At 38.9% G+C, this 22,533-nt stretch overlaps 1 pseudogene; it reads left to right on the top strand.

Annotated features, from left to right (window-relative positions):
• Window positions 1-19,548: 19,548 nt before the first annotated feature.
• LOC102273806 (N-acetyllactosaminide beta-1,3-N-acetylglucosaminyltransferase 2-like) lies at window positions 19,549-21,237 on the top strand (annotated as a pseudogene).
• The last annotated feature ends 1,296 nt before the right edge of the window (window positions 21,238-22,533 follow it).

The raw sequence follows: 22,533 nt of genomic DNA, 5'->3' as shown, positions 1-22,533 counted from the left end.
GGCTTACTTCACTCTGTATAATAGGCCCCAGTTTCATCCACCTCATTAGAACTGATTCAAATGTATTCTTTTTAATGGCTGAGTAATACTCCATTGTGTATATGTACCACAGCTTTCTTATTTATTCATCTGCTGATGGACATCTAGGTTGCTTCCATGTCCTGGCTATTATAAACAGTGCTGCGATGAACATTGGGGTACACGTGTCTCTTTCAATTCTGGTTTCCTCAGTGTGTATGCCCAGCAGTGGGATTGCTGGATCATAAGGCAGTTCTATTTCCAGTTTTTTAAGGAATCTCCACACTGTTCTCCATAGTGGCTGTACTAGTTTGCATTCCCACCAACAGTGTAAGAAGGTTCCCTTTTCTCCACACCCTCTCCAGCATTTAAAAATATACAAGCAACTCTTACAGCTCAATTCCAGAAAAATTAATGACCCAATCAAAAAATGGGCCAAAGAACTAAATAGACATTTCTCCAAAGAAGACATACAGATGGCTAACAAACACATGAAAAGATGCTCAACATCACTCATTATCAGAGAAATGCAAATCAAAACCACTATGAGGTACCATTTCACGCCAGTCAGAATGGCTGCGATCCAAAAGTCTACAAGCAATGTTTCTTTATTGAGAAAAGGACAGTACAGAGACATAGGAAGATATAATAAATCTATGGCATAGTCCTTAACTTCAGGGACTCTTGATGAAACTATTTATACACACACAGGAATGTAGATTAAAACAATAACCAAAATACACACCAGGAGATAACATGTAAGAGAATTAAAACAGAGCTCAATATAGCTCAAAATTCATTTTTGAACCCTACAGCAATAAAGTTATCAAGAACATCAAGCCAGGCTAACTCTGAATAACTCGGTAAAAAAGTAATTTTGAGATGAGTTTGGACAGAGATGAAGGAAAGGATTGGTGGACAAAATGGGAAAATGCACAGATAAGAAATGCATCTTCAATATTAACTGCACATCTAGAAGTGCTCAGACAAAATTATGATGAAAAATTTAAAAAAGCTTAAAGGACATGAAATCAACCTGTGCAACCTCACACAATTTGTTGACATAATTTCAAGTCTTTGTAGTGGCCTTGTGGGTACAGATTTGGTAATATCTCTGCCCTCTCTCATCCCTCTGCCTACCACCACTCCTGAAATCAAAGACCCATGCACAGTTTCAGAGGCAAGAACTACTTGGCAACAGAATTGAAAGTCTCCAGAATTATACAGGAGCTTCCCAGGTGGCACAGTGCTAAAGAATCTGCCTGCCAATGCTGGAGACATAGAAGATGCAAGTTTGATCCCTGGGTTGGGAAGATCTCCTGGAGGAGGGCATGGCAACCCACTCCAGTGTTTTTGCCTGGAGAATCACGTGGTCGGAGGAGCCTGGTGGGCTACAGTCCATGGGGTCAGTCCATGGGGTACAGTCCATGGTGTCAGACACAACTGAGCAACTGAGCACATAGACACAGAGTTATGTGGAGGAAGTGGGGCATGGTGGGTGTCAAAATGACTGTAGCTGAAGCTCTAAGACTATTTACAACTTTCTTGTTCCATAATTATAGTTCACTGGTGAGCTCATTGAGAAAGGTAAGCTCATGTCTACTAACTAGGATATGGATGAACTGAAAATGCAAAATGATTTCCCCTTAATACCCCCCAAGTTCCTCCTCTCAGGACCTCACCATGAAAATCAGCCTCATCCATATGCATGGTAACTAAGAAAGTGAAGTGGGTCTGCAGAGCAGACAAATGAAATTAGTGTAAAACTTGTTCCTGAGCTCATCCAGAAGTGCTAAAAAGTTGTGAATAGACTTCTGGTAAATCATTTCCGTATTTCCAGTTTATCTACATCAAAATATCAGTGATTTTTTAAAAATTTCTTCTTATTTTTCACCTGGCCTCCAGAATTTTTATCTTTTCCTCTCAGCCAGAAAAAAAAGTCAGTGGACAACACTTAAATGAATTTCACTTAAATGAGAGGAATCATTAAAAGAATCACTCCATAATGCTGACTCACTCATACATATCAAAGAGTGAGTTATCTAAAAGTTAGATATATTTTTTTTCTCTTTTTTTGTTTTATTATTAATTTTATTATCTTCTTCATGGTTGGGCTTCTCTAATACTAGCATTAGTTTACACTTATTAAAAGCAGATGCTTATACTTTCAACATTCTCCAATCGAACACATGAAGCAGCAAAGTCGATAAGTATGTTTTTGGATGAGAAAATGCAAGTGGAGCCAAAACAGTCTTGGAAAACTGAAATGACTGTTTTACAGCCTAATGCTGAAAATTGATGAAACATCTATATCTGAAAAAATAGCTCCAACCTCTAACATTTTAAAGTTATATAGATTCATACTCCAAAAGTATTTCTAGACAATTGTTTCAAGAAATCCAAATAGTAAGGTGAGAAAGACAGAAGTGGCAGGGGCAGGCAGAGAAGTCATCATTCAAGAAATTTTACAGCAGTGAATATTGCTTTAAAGCTTCCCTGGTGCTTAGTGGTAAAGAACCCACCTGCTATGCAGGAGATGCAAGAGATACGGGTTGGATCCCTGAGTCAGGAAGATATTCTGGAGAAGTTAATGGAAAACCACACCAATATTTCATGGGAAATTTCATGGACAGAGGAGCCTGCTGGGCTACAGTCCATGGGTCACTGAGTCAGACATAAGTTGGTTGACTAAGTAACAAAACATATTGCTTAAAATATGACCACAAAGTAATGGTAGTAAGAAGTCCATCCAGTAGGAGGGGAGGTAGAGAGTCCCTTGGAGAGCAAAGAGATCAAACCAGTCAATCCTAAGGGAAGTCAATTCTGTATATTCATTGGAAGGACTGATGCTAAAGCTGAAGCTCCAATATTTTGGCCACCTGGTGCGAAGGACTGACTCCCTGGAAAAGACCCTAATGTTGAGAAAGATTGAAGGTAGGAGGAGAAGGGGGTGACAGAGGACCAAGAAAGTTGGATGGCATCACCAACTTGATGGACGTGAGTTTGAGCAAACTCCAGGAGATGGTGAAGGACAGGGAAGTCTGGCGTGCTGCAGTCTGTGGGGTCGCAAAGAGTCAGACACAACTGAGTTGACTAAACAACAACAGTGGAAGAATGGGATAAAGTCAGGAAGAATGAGTGAAGTGAAATAATGAAAAGGTAACAGTAAGGGTGTCTAGAGTGGTTTTCCTGGTCAGATGCTCATCACCCCCCAGGATGCTCTTCCTGTAGGTATCTCAGCTCCCTTGCACATTGCTGCTGTAATTAGATGTCAAGCCTCCCACTCAAGATAACGCTCTTCTGCTTTGAGCTCTTCCATAATCGGTTACTGGGCAGAATTGATACTCCTCATCCAGCAACACCATGATCCCATATACTCTTGTTGTTGTTCAGTCGTGTCCAACTCTTTGTGACCACATGGACTGCAGCACGCCAGGCTTCCTGTCCTTCACTATTTCCAGAGTTTGCTCAAAGTCATGCCCATATACTCTACAATGGGGTCCATGGGGTCACAAAGAGTTGGACATGACTGAGTGACTGAACTGATATTCTATAAGCCCTTATTTTTCATTCAGCATCCTATAAAATTATTTGCCTGAATCCAGGCAGCCTTTATGTATCTCCTTTTCCTTCCTTTTTCCCTTTGCCCTCAATTTTTGTACTCACTCCACTCTACACTTTTGATTCCACCCATTTCCCTTCTGAAGAATTATTCTGTTTTCCACAGATGGAAATCTTGCTCTAGTTTGTCAAAGAAATATGGAAATTAGTGGTCAGATTTTCTCTCTGGCCCTTAATTTAAATCCCTGAAGGGGGGAAAAAAATGACCCCTCCAGCTCATTGTGTATACAAGCCCATGGGAGAGAATGATGGGCAGGTTATGTTATGTGTCTATTTCAGATCCCATCTGTCCTGGCTTGGAGGCCAGGAAGGCTGTGTGTGTGGGCTTGGGTATGTGTGTTGATGGAGTGTCCTATCTCTACACAGGGCTGCTATTAAGTGGAAATTCTGTGGGCTGTCACTTAGATTCAATTGTGGGCTATTAGTGCTCTTCCCCAAACTCAAAACTTTGCTTTTTAGGTTTCTGTGCTTTGGTACAGGGTGTCTGTTGGCTCTGTATATGTAGCAACTTTTTAGTCAGTAGACAAACTTTTTTCTTCTTAATCAATTTGTCACATCTAGGTGATGATTAACAAACAAATTTAGTTCTGTCTATGATATATCATATTCAGAATAATATTTAATTTCCATAATTCAAGAAGATATACATATTATTTCTAGAGATAATAAATTTTGGCTGGATATAAAACAGCTATCAATCTTAATCTTGAAAAATTCTGATTTGGAGCCAACCATCTTATAGTATTGTGACTGTTTTAATCTGGCCAAGCAATGAAACAGATATATAACCTCTCACTTGATTTTTTCTTATTTTTCTGTGAAGGCCAAATACCTTCCAGTGAAAACTGAGCATTACAAAATGATCAATATATATTATTATTTTAAAAATGTACTTGGAAGCATCATGTGCATCTTTCATTCAAGTAAAACATTTTTACCTCTCTTTATAATTCTTCTATAGGTTGTCTGCTTTCATAATAAATAGGAGGTGTTTGCCTGAACTTATTTGTCAAAGCAAGATTTTCCCACAAACACTTTAAGAAATTCAAAATAAATTATTTTATGATTTGTAACATCTTCACTTTTTTTTTTTTTACCAAATAAGTTATCTCAGCATAATTATAGAAATTCTACTGAAACTTTCTGTTTTACATTGCTCTAAATGTTTGAATCAATATGTTACTCATTCCCTCTTATCAAACCCTACTTTCCTTCATAGCTATTAAATTTATATCAAAGCCAAATTTTACATTTTGAAGTCAGCTTTTAATTTAATCTTGTTAAGCCACACCCTATTTTTAGAGGAAATACTTTTTTTCTCTAAAAGCGGTGGGCTATTTCTGCAGGCTTGGTGGATCCTGAGGAATCTGAGGATTCAAAATTTCTAAGTGCACCAAGCAATTGTCCCCATCAGAGACATTACTTTGCCCACAAAGGTCAGTCTAGTCAAGGCTATGGTTTTTCCAGTAGTCATGTATGGATGTGAGAGTTGGACTATAAAGAAAGCTGAGCGTCGAAGAATTGATGCTTTTGAACTGTGGTGTTGGAGAAGACTCTTGAAAGTCCCTTGGACTATGAGGAGATCCAACCAGTCCATCCTAAAGGAGATTAGTCCTGGGTGTTCATTGGAGGGACTGATGTTGAAGCTGAAATTCCAATACTTTGGCCACCTGATGCGGAGAGCTGACTCATTTGAAAAGACCCTGATGCTGGGAAAGATTGAGGGCAGGAGGAGAAGTGGACAACAGAGAATGAGATGGTTGGATGGCATCATTGACACAATGGACATGGGTTTGGGTGGACTCCAGGAGTTGGTGATGGACAGGGAGGCCTGGTTCGTGGGGTCGCAAAGAGTCAGACATGACTGAGCAACTGAACTGAACTGACAGCTTTTTATTCCTTTGTTTGCCAATCAGGGCCCTAGTCTTGTTGTGGCAAATCTAACTAGTCAAGAGTTTAATTGAGCTATGCTAGCCTTCTGAGCCTAGTTCTCCAGTTTTTTCTACCATAAAGCTGCTGGAGATAAGAATTTCACTGTGTGTTTCCAAGCTGGCCCTTTGGTTTTCACTTTTAGCCTTTTATTGATGGCTAGCCTTCTTCAGCCTTTCATTTTCTCTTTCCAAAAGCATCAGTTGGCTGGGAGTACTATTCAATGCCATTGCTCTTATAAACACTATTTCACACATGTATTGTGTTGGCCAACAAGTTCATCATTAAAATGTTACAGAAAAGCCCAAATGAATTTTTTAGCCAACCCAATATCTCAAATGGTTGATACGTTGAACCCACCATTACATTTCCCTTCACCGACATAGCCTCTCATTTTGCCCACAGTGAAAGCTTTATCACTGCCACCTGGTGCCTGAGGCTCTTCATACTCCAAAATCCCATTTTAGCATCTGTTTGTTCAGACTATTGTCAGACTGTCACAGGTTTGGATGCACACGAAATATACTCAGATGGAAAGTAGCAAATTGGAGGTCCAGTAAGGAAGGCTCTTGGGGTCAATACCGATAGGAGAAGAGAACAAAGGCAAATATAGGTAGAGGAAAATTTTGGTCTATGGTGTAGTCATATCAAGTCCTTGGCCAAATTCATAGGGAGCTCTGAAACTGGCATGACTCTTCTGAGTTGTACCAAACTGAAAAGAGGAAGCAAAGCTTTTCCAGATATTTACTGACTAGTTATCAGATACAGGTTCCCAGCTCTCTCCCCCATACATAGACCCTCATGTCAGAAAGGGAGTATAATCTTGAAAAAGGCAGCTATCTTCAGTGAAGGATGAGTCCCAGAGAGGGCAGACAGTTGGAGGTGTCAGCCCTCAATCTTTGGAACAATTGGTAATAAATCCTTTATTCCTAAAGTGGGGATGTGGATGATGCAAGCTAGAATGATTGCTGAAGAATTAAGTTTTAATTAGGGACATGTCAATAGGGCACAAATCCAAGCTAAAATATATCTCACTGGATAATTTTGGACTAATGTAAATATCAAAAAAAGTGATAATAGGCTTTGAAGTATTTATTAAAAAAAGAATCTGGGAACCCATAACTATACTAAAAGGATGAATAAGTAGAAGTTCTTCTTTGTAGAATAATGTCAGTTAATTAACATAGAATGATAGAATTAAAAAGAATTAGATCAGTGCCAAACATCAAAGTAATGGTTTAGCTATTAATAGGTCCTAAAACTATTGGCTGAGAAATTACTGAAGATCACATTATACATATAATTTCAAAGTATCAGCACATAGGATGTACATGACTTCAAGCAGAAAATGCACATTTACAACAGCAAGATCTTGTGGATACCATCTTAATCAAGTGATCTAATCTAGAATCACCAAAAAAAGGAAAAAGCCAGATATCATTAGTCTTTTGACTTGATGCAGAGGGAAGTACAAAACATTGTCTAGGTAAAATAGTTTCTTTTTAATTTTTTTTAGCTTTAGTGAGGCATAACTGACAAATGGAAGCTGTCTATATTGATGTACAAATTGATGTTTGATTTGTGTATACATTATGAAATGATCACCACAATCAAGTTAATCAACATATTGTAGTTGTGTTAGTAGCTCAGTCATGTCCAACTCTTTGCAACCCCAGGACTAGAGCCTGCCAGGCTCCTCTGTTCATGGGATTCTCCAGGCAAGAATACTGCAGGGGGTTGCCATTCCCTTCTCCAAGGGATCTTCCTGATTCAGAGATCAAACACAGGTCTCCTACATTGCAGGCAGATTCTTTACCATCTGAGCCACAAGGGAAACCCAATTAGCATATTGTTGTTGTTTAGTCTCTAAGTCATATCCGACTCTATGAGATCCCATGGACTGAAGCCCACCAGGATCCTCTGTCCATGGGGATTCTCCAGGCAGAATACTAGACTGACTTGTCATTTCCTCCTCCAATTAGCATATTACCTAGGTATTATTCTAGACAAAATGTGTAACGTGAATCTAATCATAGGTGATTGAGCAAATCCAGATTGTGACGGAGTTTATGAGCCCACTAGCCCAGATTCTTCAAAAAAATATCATAATCAGGAAAAACAGAAAGTGTAAGGTGACTGTTCTAAACTAAAAGAATTTAAAGACATATGGCAAACAAAGGTACTATAAGAACATTAATCAGATACTGAGTTGAAAATTTAAAATGGACCTTTGGGGCTTAATTGGGCCTCCCTGATAGCTCAGTTGGTAAAGAATCTGCCTGCAATATTGGAGACCTGGGTTCAATCTCTGGAGAAGGGTTGGGATGATCCCCTAAAGAAGGGAAAGGCTACCCATTCCAGTATTCTGGCTTGGAGAATTCCATGGACTGTATAATCTATGGGGTCACAAAGAGTCGGACTGAGTGCTTTTCACTTTCTTTCACTTTCACTTTCTTGGGGCTTATTTGGGTAAATATGAATATGGATTGTATATTAGATACTGGTATTGTATTAATATTAAAATTCTTGAGTGTGATTATGTCAGAGTTACCCACTGAAATACTTAAGGGTTAAGTGTCTTGATATCACCATCATACTTTTGAAACTTATCTTTTTAAAAGGATATGGAGAGAGATGTGGCAAAATATTAACAATCAGTGAATCAAGGTTAAGGTTACAAGGATATTTGTAATATTGTATTTTCAACTTTTATCAGTTGCTATTGTTTTAAAACAATACAGGATAAAATTCTAAAATTTAACCCAAATCCTGACCCAGTTTTCATAAATCCTCTATTAAGTTCTGTGTTCATGAAATCTGATGGTTTTGAATTCTGATTACGACCTCCTCATACTTACCTTTTCTTTCTAGCATTAAAAACAAAGTGAATCAACATGAAGGATTCATGTTGATGTATGGCAAAAACAATACAATATTGTAAAGTAATTAGCCTCTAATTAAAATAAATAAATTTAAATTTAAAAAAAAAGAAAAAAGAAATTGAATTTATATGCCAAAAAAAAAGTGATTTTTTAAAGGAAAATACGTACAATACCACATCTATTTTAACTACATTTCCACGACTCCTATCCAAGTCACTTTCAGCCTGACAAATTCCTACAACTGCCAAAATGAAATCTCAGCCCTAGTAATTTTCACTAATGTTTCCTTTTAACTTATTTTTAGGTTTCTATGGACTACTTCTGTTGGCTGAGGTGAAGGAGGAAGCTCTAACTACTCTGGCGATAAATAAATAAATAACTTTTTAAAAACCTTTATTTCAACTTCCCTTTTCTGAGCTACATTTTCTCCTTCCTCATTATCTCATTCCCTCAGGATCACCTATCAAACCTGCTTTTAAGAGAAAGAAAAGTAAAAGCAAAGTTTTACCTTAACTATATTCAAAAGAGTGAGGGGGAAATGAAAGTCGAGAATATAGACATGTCTCCAAGTAAATCTCATTGGACCTAAAGAAACTTTTCAATGCCTTGTTTTTAAAAAAGCAGTGACCCTCTGTGAAGTCACCTTTTAGGGAGCTGTGGCACAACAATTTAAGGAATATGACTCTCATTTTGTATATTTACAGGCTTCATTGGAATTCTTACTGACAAAATATGTCAAAAATCATGTGCCTATACATATATATATAAAGAGAGAGAGATAATGTTTAAACTGTCTACCATGACCGACTTTATTTTCTTGGGCTCCAAAATCACTGCAGATGGTGATTGCAGCCATGAAATTAAAAGATGCTTGCTCCTTGGAAGAAAAGCTGTGACCAACCTAGACAGCATATTAAAAAGCAGAGACATTACTTTGCCGACAAAGCTGCATCTAGTCAAAGCCATGATTTTTCCAGTAGTCATGTATGGATGTGAGAGTTGGATCATAAAGAAAGCTGAGCACTGAAGAATTGAGGCTTTTGAACTGTGGTGTTGGAGAAGATGTTTGAGAATCCCTTGGACTGCAAGGAAATCAAACCAGTCCTTCCTAAAGGAAATCAGTTCTCAATATTCATTGAAAAGTCTGATGGTGAAGCTGAAGCTCCAATACTTTGGTCAACTGATGTGAAGACCTGACTCATTGGGAAAGACCCTGATGCTGGGAAAGATTGAAGGCAGGAGGAGAAGGGGATGACAGAGGATTAGATGATTTGATGGCATCACCGACTCGAAGGACATGAGTTCAAGCAAACTCCAGAGGTTGGTGAAGGACAAGGAGGCCTGGCGTGCTGCAGTCCATGCAGTTGCAAAGAGTTGGACATGAGTGAGCAACTGAACTGAACTGTCTAGATATGTAAATGGTCTTTGAAACATTCTCTTTTAATTTCAGATTTTCAAATATCTCAAAAATAAAGATTTACCTTCTCTAGTGCATTTTCTGAAACAACACTTCAATAGAACTCAAGTAAATTTTAACAAGTATGTATTTCTCTAGCATGTATCTTTCTTTCCTATTTAAGACTCTCTCCGATCCCACAAATTCCCTAGTAGCTATAGGCTCATATATTAAAAATATGCACATATACATATCTATAAACTCTCTTAATGTATTTATGTAAAGGCACTCCAACCCAATGCATAAAACAGGTGAACTACTTCTAATTTTATCATGGGAAATATGTGAAGTTAATGTGAAAGAAGATAAAACAATCCCAGCTCACTCTTTTTTATTGGAAAAACACTCTAGATGTTTTGTGAGAAGAGAAAAATCTCTATAGAATTGAATTGCAACAGAACTTTTATGTAAAGCAGTTTTATTTGAAATATATTGTCCCAGACAGCAGTGTAGAGAACAGTTTTAATCCAAAATGCTTCCAGGCTCAGTCCCTTCTGGCCAATTAATTTGATTTCAGTAATGCTCTGGTTGCCTCTGCCTAGCACTAGCTATTAAATATAGTGCTGTGCCTTTTAGAAAACTTTTACTTTACGTGAGAGCCAAAAGGTAAATCTGTACAAAATTGAACTAGGAGTTGAAATATGATTTTGAAATGGAAAAACAGATTAGCTCAAATTCTGACAAATGGAAATCTGTTTGAAAAAATTAGGTAACAAAAACTGCTAGTGTCTGTCAACCATCAGTCATATTTAGACAAAAACTGGGCAAAGCTCACAACTACTCAGAGGTTTTCAAATGATTTTCCCTGATTTAATTCAAGTTTGGGGTGGGGAGGGGGAAAGGCAACATTTTCCAATAACATTAAGATTAAATTCAACCAATATTTATTGGAAAGTACTGGAATGGTCACTGGATAAAGATGACGAGGAAAAGACAATCCTACCCTCAGGACAATCTAGTGGATAAAATTGGGCACAACTTTTAATACTAGATGGAATGCTGTTGCTGTTCTTCATTTGCTAAGCCATGTCCAACTCTTTTTTTTTTTTTTTTTAATTTTATTTTATTTTTAAACTTTACAAAATTATATTAGTTTTGCCAAATATCAAAATGAATCCACCACAAGTATACATGTGTTCCCCATCCTGAACCCTCCTCCCTCCTCCCTCCCCATACCATCCCTCTGGGTCATCCCAGTGCACCAGCCCCAAGCATCCAGCATCGTGCATCGAACCTGGACTGGCAACTCATTTCATACATGATATTATACATGTTTCAATGCCATTCTCCCAAATCTTCCCACCCTCTCCCTCTCCAACAGAATCCATAAGACTGTTCTATACATCAGTGTCTCTTTTGCTGTCTTGTACACAGGGTTATTGTTACCATCTTTCTAAATTCCATATATATGTGTTAGTATACTGTATTGGTGTTTTTCTTTCTGGCTTACTTCACATGTCTGACCCTTTTCGACCCCATTGACTGCATCAGGCCAGGCTTCTCTCCTTCACCATCTCCTGGAGCTTGCTCAGACTCCACCGAGTCAGTGAAGCCATCCAACCACCTCACCCTCTGTCGTCCTCTTTCCCTCCTGCCTTCGATCTTTCCCAGGATTAGGGTTTTTCTAATGAACCGGCTCTTCACATCATGTGGCCAAAGTATTGGAGCTTCAGCTTCAGCATCAGTCCTTGCAATGAATATTCAGGGTTGATTTTCTTAAAGATTGACTGGTTTGATCTCCTTGCTGTCCAAGCCACTCTCAAGAGTCTACTCCAGCACCACAATTCAAAAGCATCAATTCTTCAGTGTTCTGCCTTCTTTATGGTCCAGTTCTCAGAATCGTATGTGACTACTGGAAAGACCACAGCCTTGACTATCCAGACCTTTATTGGTAAAATACTATCTCTGCGTTTTAACACACTGTCTAGGTTTGTCATAGCTTTTCTGCCTCTCTCTCTCTCTCTCTCTCTCTCTCTCTCTCTATATATATATATATATACACACACACACACACATATCTATATTCATATATGTACTCCTGTAACCATTCTATAATCAAGATAATAAACATATGTATCACCTACAATGTATTTCTGTGTCCTCTTGTTGTTTATATGTTTTTTGTGGTAAGAACACTTAATATGAGGCTTACCCTCTTAACAAATTTTTAAGTACATAATTGTGCTTAGTCGCTCGGTCATGTCTAACTCCTGGTGACCCCATGGACTGTAGCCCACCAGGCACCTCTGTCCATGGGGATTTTCCAAGAAAGAATACTGGAGTGGGTTGCTGTGCCCTCCTGCAGGGGATCTTCCCAACCTAGGGATCAAACTCAGGTCTCCCACATTGCAGGTGAATTCTTTACTATCTGAGCCACCAGAGAAGCCCTTGTTGCTAATTGTAGGTGCTGTGTTGTAGAGTAGATCTCTAAAACTTACTCATCTTATATGACTGTCAATACAGAGTTTATTGTTGGGGAGAGGATAAATTGGGAATTTCGAATTAACAGATACACACTACTATATAAAAAATAGATATACAAAAAGGACCTACTGTACAGCACAGGGAACTATATTCAATCTTATGCTGCCGCTGCTAAGTGGCTTCAGTCGTGTCCGACTCTGTGGGACCCCATAGACTGCAGCCCACCAGGCTCCCCCGTTCCTGGGATTCTCCAGGCAAGAACACTGGAGTTGGTTGCCATTTCCTTCTCCAATGCATGAAAGTGAAAAGTTAAAGTGAAGTCGCTCAGTCGTATCTGACTCTTAACGACCCCATGGACTGCAGCCTAACAGGCTCCTCCGTCCATGGGATTTTCTATAACAACCTATAATGCAAAAGAACTTTAAAGAGAACATATGTATATCTATGTTAGTATAGTTTTTAATTGGTGTGTGTGTGTATATATATATATATATATATAAATATATAAAGTATACTTCAATTAAAAATCAACTATACTTCAATATAAAAAATACAGAATTTATTTGTTATCATTTTGCAGTTTCAAAGCTCTGGAGGAGGTTGAAGACAGGCTCCAGATATGTGCACAGTGAATAGAGAATGTGGTATTATTGTTCTAGCAAGATGTTTAGCTGAAAAACAAAGGGGAGAGATGGCTCTGTATATAAAGGTTTTATATACTTTTGATTACAAAGTTTAAATCATTCAATAAGTAGAGACTAGTATAATGAACCTCACATACCCCCCACCCAACTTCTTATCCCTCTTGTAACTGCACTTCCTATAAGCTGTAGGCACATCAAGAGACATAAGAACAGTTTTTTTTTTCATGTAGTTTTGACCATAATCAAATGAGGTGAAGGCCAATAAAAATTGAGGCTAAAAACTCAGAAAGGAAAATAGATCAAGCCAGTTTTCATGTAATCTTTTTACATTTTTCCTGATATTATACTCATGTACTATAAATGATGAGATGCTTTTGAGAAAAGGAATGAGCATGTGATTTTGAGTCAAAAAAAAAAAAACCTATATAAAGATCCTGGCTACAATATTTATCAGCCTTATGACTTTAGTAAAATTTCTTAACATCACCAATTTGAGACTTGTTATTTATAAAATGTTAGTGTCAGTAAAAAGGGAGTGCACTGAGATAACATACATCAAATAAAGAGTTCTTTGAAAAAATAAATAATAGAAATATTTGCAAAACCTAAAAATCTATATACTGACTTCACTTACTATTCACAATACATCAAGCAAAACTGGGGTTCAGGATGAGTAAGCTATGTAATATTATATAGCTAGCAGTGAGTGAGAGGGCCTGAATGCTGCTCATCCATCCCCAATTCAAGGGCCTTTCTACTTTACTATGTTGTCTTTCCTACTTACAGTTGACACTCAACAAATAATTGTTAAAGAAAAAGATAAGCATGCCTGAATGAGTAAGAACAAAGATCTATACACCCAGGGTTTTTTGGATGATCTAGAAACTTCAGGATTCTCAACAAAAGACTCTAAAAAGTTTCCAGTTAATATCTCTGTTAGTTAAGGCAACCCTAGATACTAGAATAAATAAAAGCAAAATGTTAGTGAGTTCACACACTAGGGGTTGCATGATAGGAGAGCATCTTCCATGTGATAATTCACAATTTCCTATAACCAAACATTCTACTGGAAAAATCTAGTTGCTTGGCTATCAGAGCAGGGGAGTGGGTAAAGCGTAATATAAAGCTTGGCTGAGCAGAAGCTTTATGTCAGTAACTCAGGAAAAAGGATCAGACCAAGGTTTTGTTGTTTATTCAGTCACTAAGTCATGTCCAACTCCTTGATACCCCATGAACTGCAGTGCACCAGGTTTCCCTGTCCTTCACTATCTCCCAGAGTTTGTTCAAACTCTTGTCCATTGAGATGGTGATGCCACCCAACCATCCCATCCTCTGTTGTCCTCTTCTCCATTTCCTTTCAATCTTTGCTAGCATCAGGGTCTTTTCCAATGAGTCAGCCTTTTGTATCAGGTGACCAAAGTATTGTAGCTTCAGCATCAGCCCTTCCAATGAATATTCAGGGTTGATTTCCTTTAGGATTGACAGGTTTGATCTCTTGGCTGTCCAAGGGACTCTCAAGAGTCTTCTCCAGCAACACAATTTGAAAGCATCAATTCTTCAGCACTTAGCCAAGATTATATGTTAAAAATCAGTACCTCTGGTTTTCAAAAAACCTTGTTGACAGCATCCTTGTTGTTAGAGTAGTGATCCATGATGGGATGGTCAAGTGGGCTGGCATCTCCTCACCTCTCACTCTGTATGCTCCATCATCTTAAATGCCATTGTCACTTATACACCAAACACTGTCCCCCACCACAGACCCATTCTATATACTACTTACTCTGCTGCTGCTGCTGCTGCTGCTAAGTCGCTTCAGTCGTGTCCGACTCTGTGTGACCCCATAGACGGCAGCTCACCAGGCTCCCCCGTCCCTGGGATTCTCCAGGCAAGAACACTACTTACTCTATCTGGATTTAATTGACCCCTTTCTTTCCCAGGCCACCAGATTTTCTTCATTCATCAAATATTCCTATACATTTTGAATTTGTCCTGACATAAATGTCCTTATACTTTTTTTTCTCTTTTAAACAAATTTCAGACTTCTATAGCAGTTTCAAAATAGTTCAGAGAATTTCCATATACTCCTCACTTAGCTCCCTGTAATGTTACATTGTTTTTAGCATCCCTCAAAGTGTCAGGAAGTTTCAGGAGGGAGGGGAATAGGCCTGCCTCATTCACTGTGCAGCTGTCTGCTGACTCTGCAGACCTATGGATTGTAGCCTGCCCAGGCTCCTCTGCCCAGGGAATTTTCTAGGCAAGAATACTGGAATGGGTTGCCATTTCTACTCCAGGGGATCTTCAAGAACCCAAGGATTAAACCCAAGTCTCTTTTGTCTCCTACATTGGCAGGCGGGTTCTTTACCACTAGCTCCACCACTAATGCCTGGCAAAGTACCTCCCCACAGCAGATGCTCCTTAGATAGTTTTTGATGAACATGTAGTGACTTTATCCCAGCTCCTCCTCATTACTACTTCTACATTTATTTATATTTAAAGGGACCCTGGGCTACTTACAAAAGAGAGGAACTAGTTATCCTCTTAGTTTTCGAAAATTATAAATAAGAAACTATATTTACATTTATATAACTTGAGTGCAACTGCTGTGTTCCTCAAATACAAATGTTTTGCATCCTCATTATTTGCATGCTGCCCCTGAAGCATGTAACTGAGCATGTTATTTGTGAAGATTCTTTTTCCTCTGACTCATGCCATCACCACTTCTGTGAGCATGCTCTTCTTTATTTCTATGTCTCAGTCAGAACCCATTTCATCATGGAACATTCCTTAACATGTCTCTTCCCCATCTTGAATTTCAAGCCTAAAATTTTTTTGTAAAAGTTGATCTTATTCAACTAGTTTCATTAACTTGGAGACTCTTGGTCTATAGAAGTTTACATACAACAAATTAAAAAGAAATGTAGAGTACAAGAAGGTACACCATAGCAATGAGAAGTAACATCTAATAGTAATGACTAGTAGCAAGAGGAGAAACAAAAAATAACAAGGAGCCCACTTAAGGCAATAAACTTAGGAACCTGGCCATTTAAATAAGATCAAGAAATGACCCAGAGTACATCTTTGAACAAGAGCATTAAAAATAACTTGGGATCATAGCAATAACTACAAGTTGTCAGTTATCAATAAGAAATTAATGACCAATGGACTTCAACAGAAAATGTAGTGAGTGGTTTCATTTTGGGCTTCCCTTGTGGCTCAGCTGGTAAAGAATCTGCTTTCATTTCAAAAATGTTTGGTATTAAAGTGATAAATATGAGAATCACTTAAAGATATAGTTTCAATTAACTTACAAACTAGCTACAATTCATTTTAATGAATGACGCATTGAGAATTGTTACTGTGCTTTTAACCATCTCTTAGATTGGCATTAGAAACATTTATTCCACTCCTTTTTGTGAAATATCGGTTATCTCAAGAACTCTTTACAAAACATTTTTAAACTTTATGGAAAGTATTTTCACTAGAAAATTTAACCTTAAAATTAAAATATCAAAGGAAAGAATTGGAGAGTCTACAAGCAATAAATGCTGGAGAGGGTGTGGAGAAAAGGGAACCTTCTTACACTGTTGGTGGGAATGAAAACTAGTACAGCCACTATGGAGAACAGTGTGGAGATTCCTTAAAAAACTGGAAATAGAACTGCCTTATGACCCAGCAATCCCACTGCTGGGCATACACACTCAGGATACCAGAAGGGAAAGAGACACGTGTACCCCAGTGTTCATCGCAGCACTGTTTATAATAGCCAGGACATGGAAGCAACCTAGATGTCCATCAGCAGATGAATGGATAAGAAAGCTGTGGTACATATACACAATGGAGTATTACTCAGCCATTAAAAAGAATACATTTGAATCGGTTCTAATGAGGTGGATGAAACTGGGGCCTATTATACAGAGTGAAGTAAGCCAGAAAGAAAAACACCAATACAGTATACTAACACATATATATGGAATTTAGAAAGATGGTAATGATAACCCTGTATGCGAGACAGCAAAAGAGACACAGATGTATAGAACAATCTTTTGGACTGTGTGGAAGAGGGAGAGGGGGTGATGATTTGGGAGAATAGCATTGAAACATGTATAATATCATATAAGAAATGAATCACCAGTCCAGATTCGATGCAGGATACAGGATGCTTGGGGCTGGTGCACTGGGATGACCCAGAGGGATGGTGCGAGGGGGGTTCAGGATGGAGAGCACGTGTACACCCATGGTGGATTCATGTTGATGTATGGCAAAACCAATACAATATTGTAAAGTTAAAAAAAAATTAAATAAAAAAAAAGAATTGGAGAAATATGTTGTATTTCCAGCTAGAAAAAAAATTGTTCTCAATGCATGCTGTCACTTCAGTCGTGTCTGACTCTCTGCAACCCCATGGACTGTAGCCTGTCATGTTCCTCTGTCCATGGGGATTCTCCAGGTAAGAATACTGGAGTGGGCTACCGTGCCTTCCTTCAGGGGATCTTCCCAACCCAGGGATCAAACCTGCATCTCTCTCTTACATCTCCTGCATCGGCAAGAGGGTTCTTTACCACTAGCACCACAAGGGAGGTCTGAAAAATGACCCAAGGCAGGTGTTAGATGCTAACATACATAAAGAATAGAATTTAATTTTTTATCCTCCTTTGTAATTTTGTATGATTTCCATGAGAGTGAGTGAGGGATTTCCATCCTAAAGCTCAACAGTGATGTAAGATCCTTTCATAATTAGGTTTCTAAGATTTATTATATATGATGAGTTTAGATCCTAGATTTTATAGGTGAGAAATTGGAGGGCATTAAATAACTAGGCAGCCTGAGCAGTTTATTTATAAAGAATGGGATTCTAGGAACTTCCTTGGTGTCTAGTGGTTAAGAATCCACTTTGTAATGCAGGGGACTCAGGTTCAAGCCTTGGTCAGGGAACTAAGATCCCAGAAGCCACAGAGCATCTAAGCCTGCACACCACAACTACAAAGTCTGCACATTCTGAAGCCTGAATACCACAACTAGAGAGTTTGTGTGCCGCACCTAGAGAGTTGTGCACCACGATGAAATATCCTGCATGCCATGATGTAGTCTACTTAATTAATTTTTGAAAAAAGACTGGGACTCCAACTCACAGTCTCTACATTTGCCATTTCAAGACATAAGGTTTTCTTTTTTTGATAATCTGATTTTCACAAACAAACCTATGAGAGGGGGATTGGTTACAGAATTGCAGAACCCATGATCTTTAAGCTTGACATCATAATCTATCAGCCTAAGTAGATACCTCCTTATGCAGACACATTTTATGGCCACCACCGATTCCATCTGAACCATAACTTCACAGATTTAAAGATTAAATCTGAAATAAGGATGACTTCCTTAAATTCAAGGGATTTTTTTGTTCCTCTTGAATGTTAGGAGACATAACTGATGTTCCTGACACTAGATAGTATTTCTTAGGGTACAGGTCTTAATATTTATGAGATTTCTTACATGGTAAATTCATTCCCTCTTACCATGAGAAAAGATTTCTTCCCAGATTGACCTCCTTCAAATTACTTTTTCTGCCTTCCCTCAGAGCCTGTGAACCCAATTAAATGAAAGGAATTTCCATCTGTTCAGTTTCTGTACTTTACTAGACTGTGAGCCTCTCTGTCCCTGTCTTGGTTTTGAGAGAGTGAATACTTTCCGTGAAGAAACAGTTTCAGGCCACTTGATGGTTGGGAAGCACACGAAAAGAACACACAAAAGATGCAGTCTCTGTTCTCACTCTTACTGTGAGATGGAGTGTTCCAATTCGAAGGAGAATTCCTCTCTTTTTCTGACTTTTGGTGGATGAATAGAGGTAATTGTCTGTTTTACTTTGAACTTACTTCTTTCTCTCTTCCACTCACAGGAAAGCCCCAGGAATTAAGGAAGAAGCATGATTTAATCACCTGGAAGAAATGAGAGCCCAGAAAATATAGACTTAAGGAATCAAGAACTAATACATATATACTATAATAAATATTTAGGAAGTAAAAAAGATGAGCATGCATTCAATAAGATAGGAAGAGAGTCAATGATCAGCTAGCTATAAGGCTTATCCTGCAAAATTCATAGTTGCTACCCAATAAGATAGTGATACCCAGTGACCAGAGGAAATGTTTAGTGTCTAGCAGTTTCTTAAACACTTGTAATGACCTTAGATTTGTAGAGTAACATTTCTCAATTGCCCTACAAAAAAATCCCTGCTTTCCTTAAATTGTGAGACTATTCCTTCTTCAGGCTTTCCTGGTGGCTTGGACAGTAAAAAATCTTCCTCCAATGCAGGAGGCCCAGGTTCGATCCCTGAGTTGGGAAGATCCCCTAAATAAAGAAATGGCTACCCACTTCAGTATTCTTGCCTGGAGAATTCCATGGACAGAGGAGCCTGGCAGGCTGTAGTCCATGAGGTCGCAAACAGTGGGCACAACTGAGCAACACACACACACACACACACACACACACACACTACTTCTTCAGCTTTATGAAGACTTAATTATAAACTCCACAACAAATGGAGGGATCACGGTGTCTCGTTTTACCATGTTCCAGAATGGTAGAAGCTCCAGAACCTAAAAGGATTGGAGTGAAAAAGATAATTGAAGGGCAGATAAATAGGGAGGTCCTTTTGAAGCTGCTTGTGTATAACTAAGTCACTGTATTTGTGTAGATATCTGGGGCACTTAACACAGCCTTGGTAAGAAGGGCAACACTCTGTTCACCAGAGTCACCACTGGTGCAGCCACAGCTTCAGAAAACTTTCTGCAAAATGAAATATAATGTCCTGTACACACGTTGCCTCTGTTTAGTCTCTAAGTCATGTCTGATTCTTTGTGACTCCACTGACTAGGCCACCAGGCCCTTCTGTCCCTGGATTTCCCAGGCAAGTATACTGAAGTGGGTTGGGTTGTGATTTCCTTCTTCATGTACACACTGCTATATTTAAAATAGATAATCAACAATCAGTATAGCGCAGGGAATTCTGCTTAATACTCTGTAATAACCTAAATGGGAAAATAATTTTAAAAAGAATAGATACAAGTATATGTACAACTGAATGAGTTTGCTGTACACCTGAAGTTACATTGCTAATCAACTATATCACAGTATAAAATAAAAATTAAAAAAAAAAACAATATAGTGAAAAATGAAATATAAGGAAAGGACAAGAGGATATTATTTGCCAGGTTCTATAGTTTTAATTCTACTTTTCTATTGGTCAGAATAATTTCGACATCTCAAATATAGGAGAAAATCTTTAAATCTGTCTGGCAAACCGTGGAAACCTGAAACTGCTGACATGACCCTCAGGTCAAGTTCACTGTAATTTAGATGGCTTGTATTGGAGAACCCTACACTTCTCCTGTCTGATTGGCTAATGTGTTCAAACTGGGATTGAACCTCCTGTTCATCTTTTCTTGTACCTTGTTCCAATATGCCCGAGGAGGGTCAGATATCTTCCAGAACCTTTCTTTAGGTATTATTACTTCTTATTGCTGGAGATTAAGTCCCTAACTTCACATTTCATAGAAGGCAAGCGATTCGGGAATCTTGGGGCAAAGAAACCAATGTGGGGAACTAAATGGTGGTGCAAGTCTTCTTACTGGGCCAGACCCCTGCAGAGGACAACCATCCTGACCTTTCAGATATGCTGAAATTTGAGAGTGAGAAGCACCAAGACATTCTTTTGTGGAACTACAGAGATGCATTCTTCAACTTGTGTCTGAAAGAAGTACTCTTTCTCAGGTGGGTGAGCACTTCCTGCCCAAATGCCGAGTTTGTGTTCAAGGGCGATGATGAGGTTTTTGTGAACACCCATCATCTCCTGAATTACTTGAATAGCTTATCCGGGAACAAAGCCAAAGATTTGTTTATTGGTGACGTGATTCATAATGCTGGACCTCATCGGGATAAGAAACTCAAGTACTACATTCCGGAAGTTGTTTACACTGGCGTCTACCCACCTTATGCAGGAGGAGGCGATTCCTCTACTCCGGTCACCTGGCCCTGAGACTGTACAATGTAACTGACCAGGTCCTTCTCTACCCCATCGATGATGTTTATACTGGAATATGCCTTCAGAAACTTGGCCTCGCTCCAGAGAGACACAAAGGCTTCAGGACATTTGATATAGAAGAGAAAAGCAGGAGTAACATTTGTTCCTATGTAGATTCCTAGTAGAAAACCTCAAGAGATGATTGATATTTGGTCTCGGTTGCAGAGTGCTCATTTAAAATGCTGAATTATGTGCAAACTACATTATACATAGAAATGTATCTCAAATAGTTCCCATTTGTGTTCTCTTCCATTAGAGGTCATTTCTATGTAAAACCATGAAAATTGCCTTTATAGGTCATGTCCATTTGACGGCCTCTAAACCCTTTAGTTCAGACAGTAAAGCGTCTGCCTGCAATGCGGGAGACCTGGGTTCGATCCCTGGGTCGGGAAGATCCCCTGGAGAAGGAAATGGCAACCCACTCTGGTATTCTTTCCTGGAGAATCCCATGGACGGAGGAACCTGGGAGGCTACAGTCCACAAGGTCACAAAGAGTCAGACACGACTGAGCGATTTCACTCACTCATTCACTCATTGGTCAGAACCCAACAAGGTGAATTTCTAAAACTTTTGCTTAGACTAGGGTCTATGTCTTAAACCAAACCAATTTCTTCCTCTGCTTTGTCCTTTGCCTAGCTATGTGCATGAGTATACACCAATACTTGTTTTATTTATTTATTTGCTCCAGATCTCTTTGCCTCTTGACTGTTTTAACCTCATCTCCCCTACTCCAATGCTCGATATAGGCTTGCAAGTTCCAACCTCTGACATTCCTGTGAAGTGAAATGAAGTGAAAGTTGCTCAGTTGTGTCTGACTCTTTGCAATCCCATGGACTGTAGCCCCTGTCAGGCTCCTCTGTCCATGGAAATCTCCAGGCAAGAATACTGGAGTTGGTAGCCATTCCCTTCCCCAGGGGATTCTGCAAACCCAGGGATAGAACCCAGGTCTCCCACATTGCAGGTGGATTCTTTACTGTCTGAGCCATGAGGGAAGCCCTTAGTTTTATTTAACAAGCTCTGCTGCTGCTGCCGCCAAGTCACTTCAGTTGTGTCCGACTCTGTGCGACCCCATAGACGACAGGCTACCCTGTCCCTGGGATTCTCCAGGCAAGAACACTGGAGTGGGTTGTCATTTCCTTCTCTAATGCATGAAAGTGAAAAGTGAAGTCGCTCAGTCATGTCCAATTCTTCATGACCCCATGGATTGCAGCCTACCAGGCGCCTCCATCCGTGGGATTTATACAGTTCTAATTAGAACAGTGTCAGTCACTATACTAAGCATATGACACACACTATCTCATTTAATCATTATAACTACCCAGAAGCTAGTTACAATTGCTGTCCCCATTCTGAAGGTATTTACAACATTTACAAAATATTGCCAATCAGTGAAACTTTCCTGGGTCTTGACATCCAGAGTAATTTACCAGAGGATAATCTCATATGCATGGAGTGTCCACATGACAGAGCTTAACTATTCAG

The sequence above is a fragment of the Bos mutus genome, chromosome 1 (genome assembly GCF_027580195.1).
Source record: "Bos mutus isolate GX-2022 chromosome 1, NWIPB_WYAK_1.1, whole genome shotgun sequence".
In the NCBI taxonomy this organism is placed as follows: domain Eukaryota; kingdom Metazoa; phylum Chordata; class Mammalia; order Artiodactyla; family Bovidae; genus Bos; species Bos mutus.
Note: the sequence above shows the minus strand (reverse complement) of the source record. Positions and strands in the feature narration are given on the sequence as shown.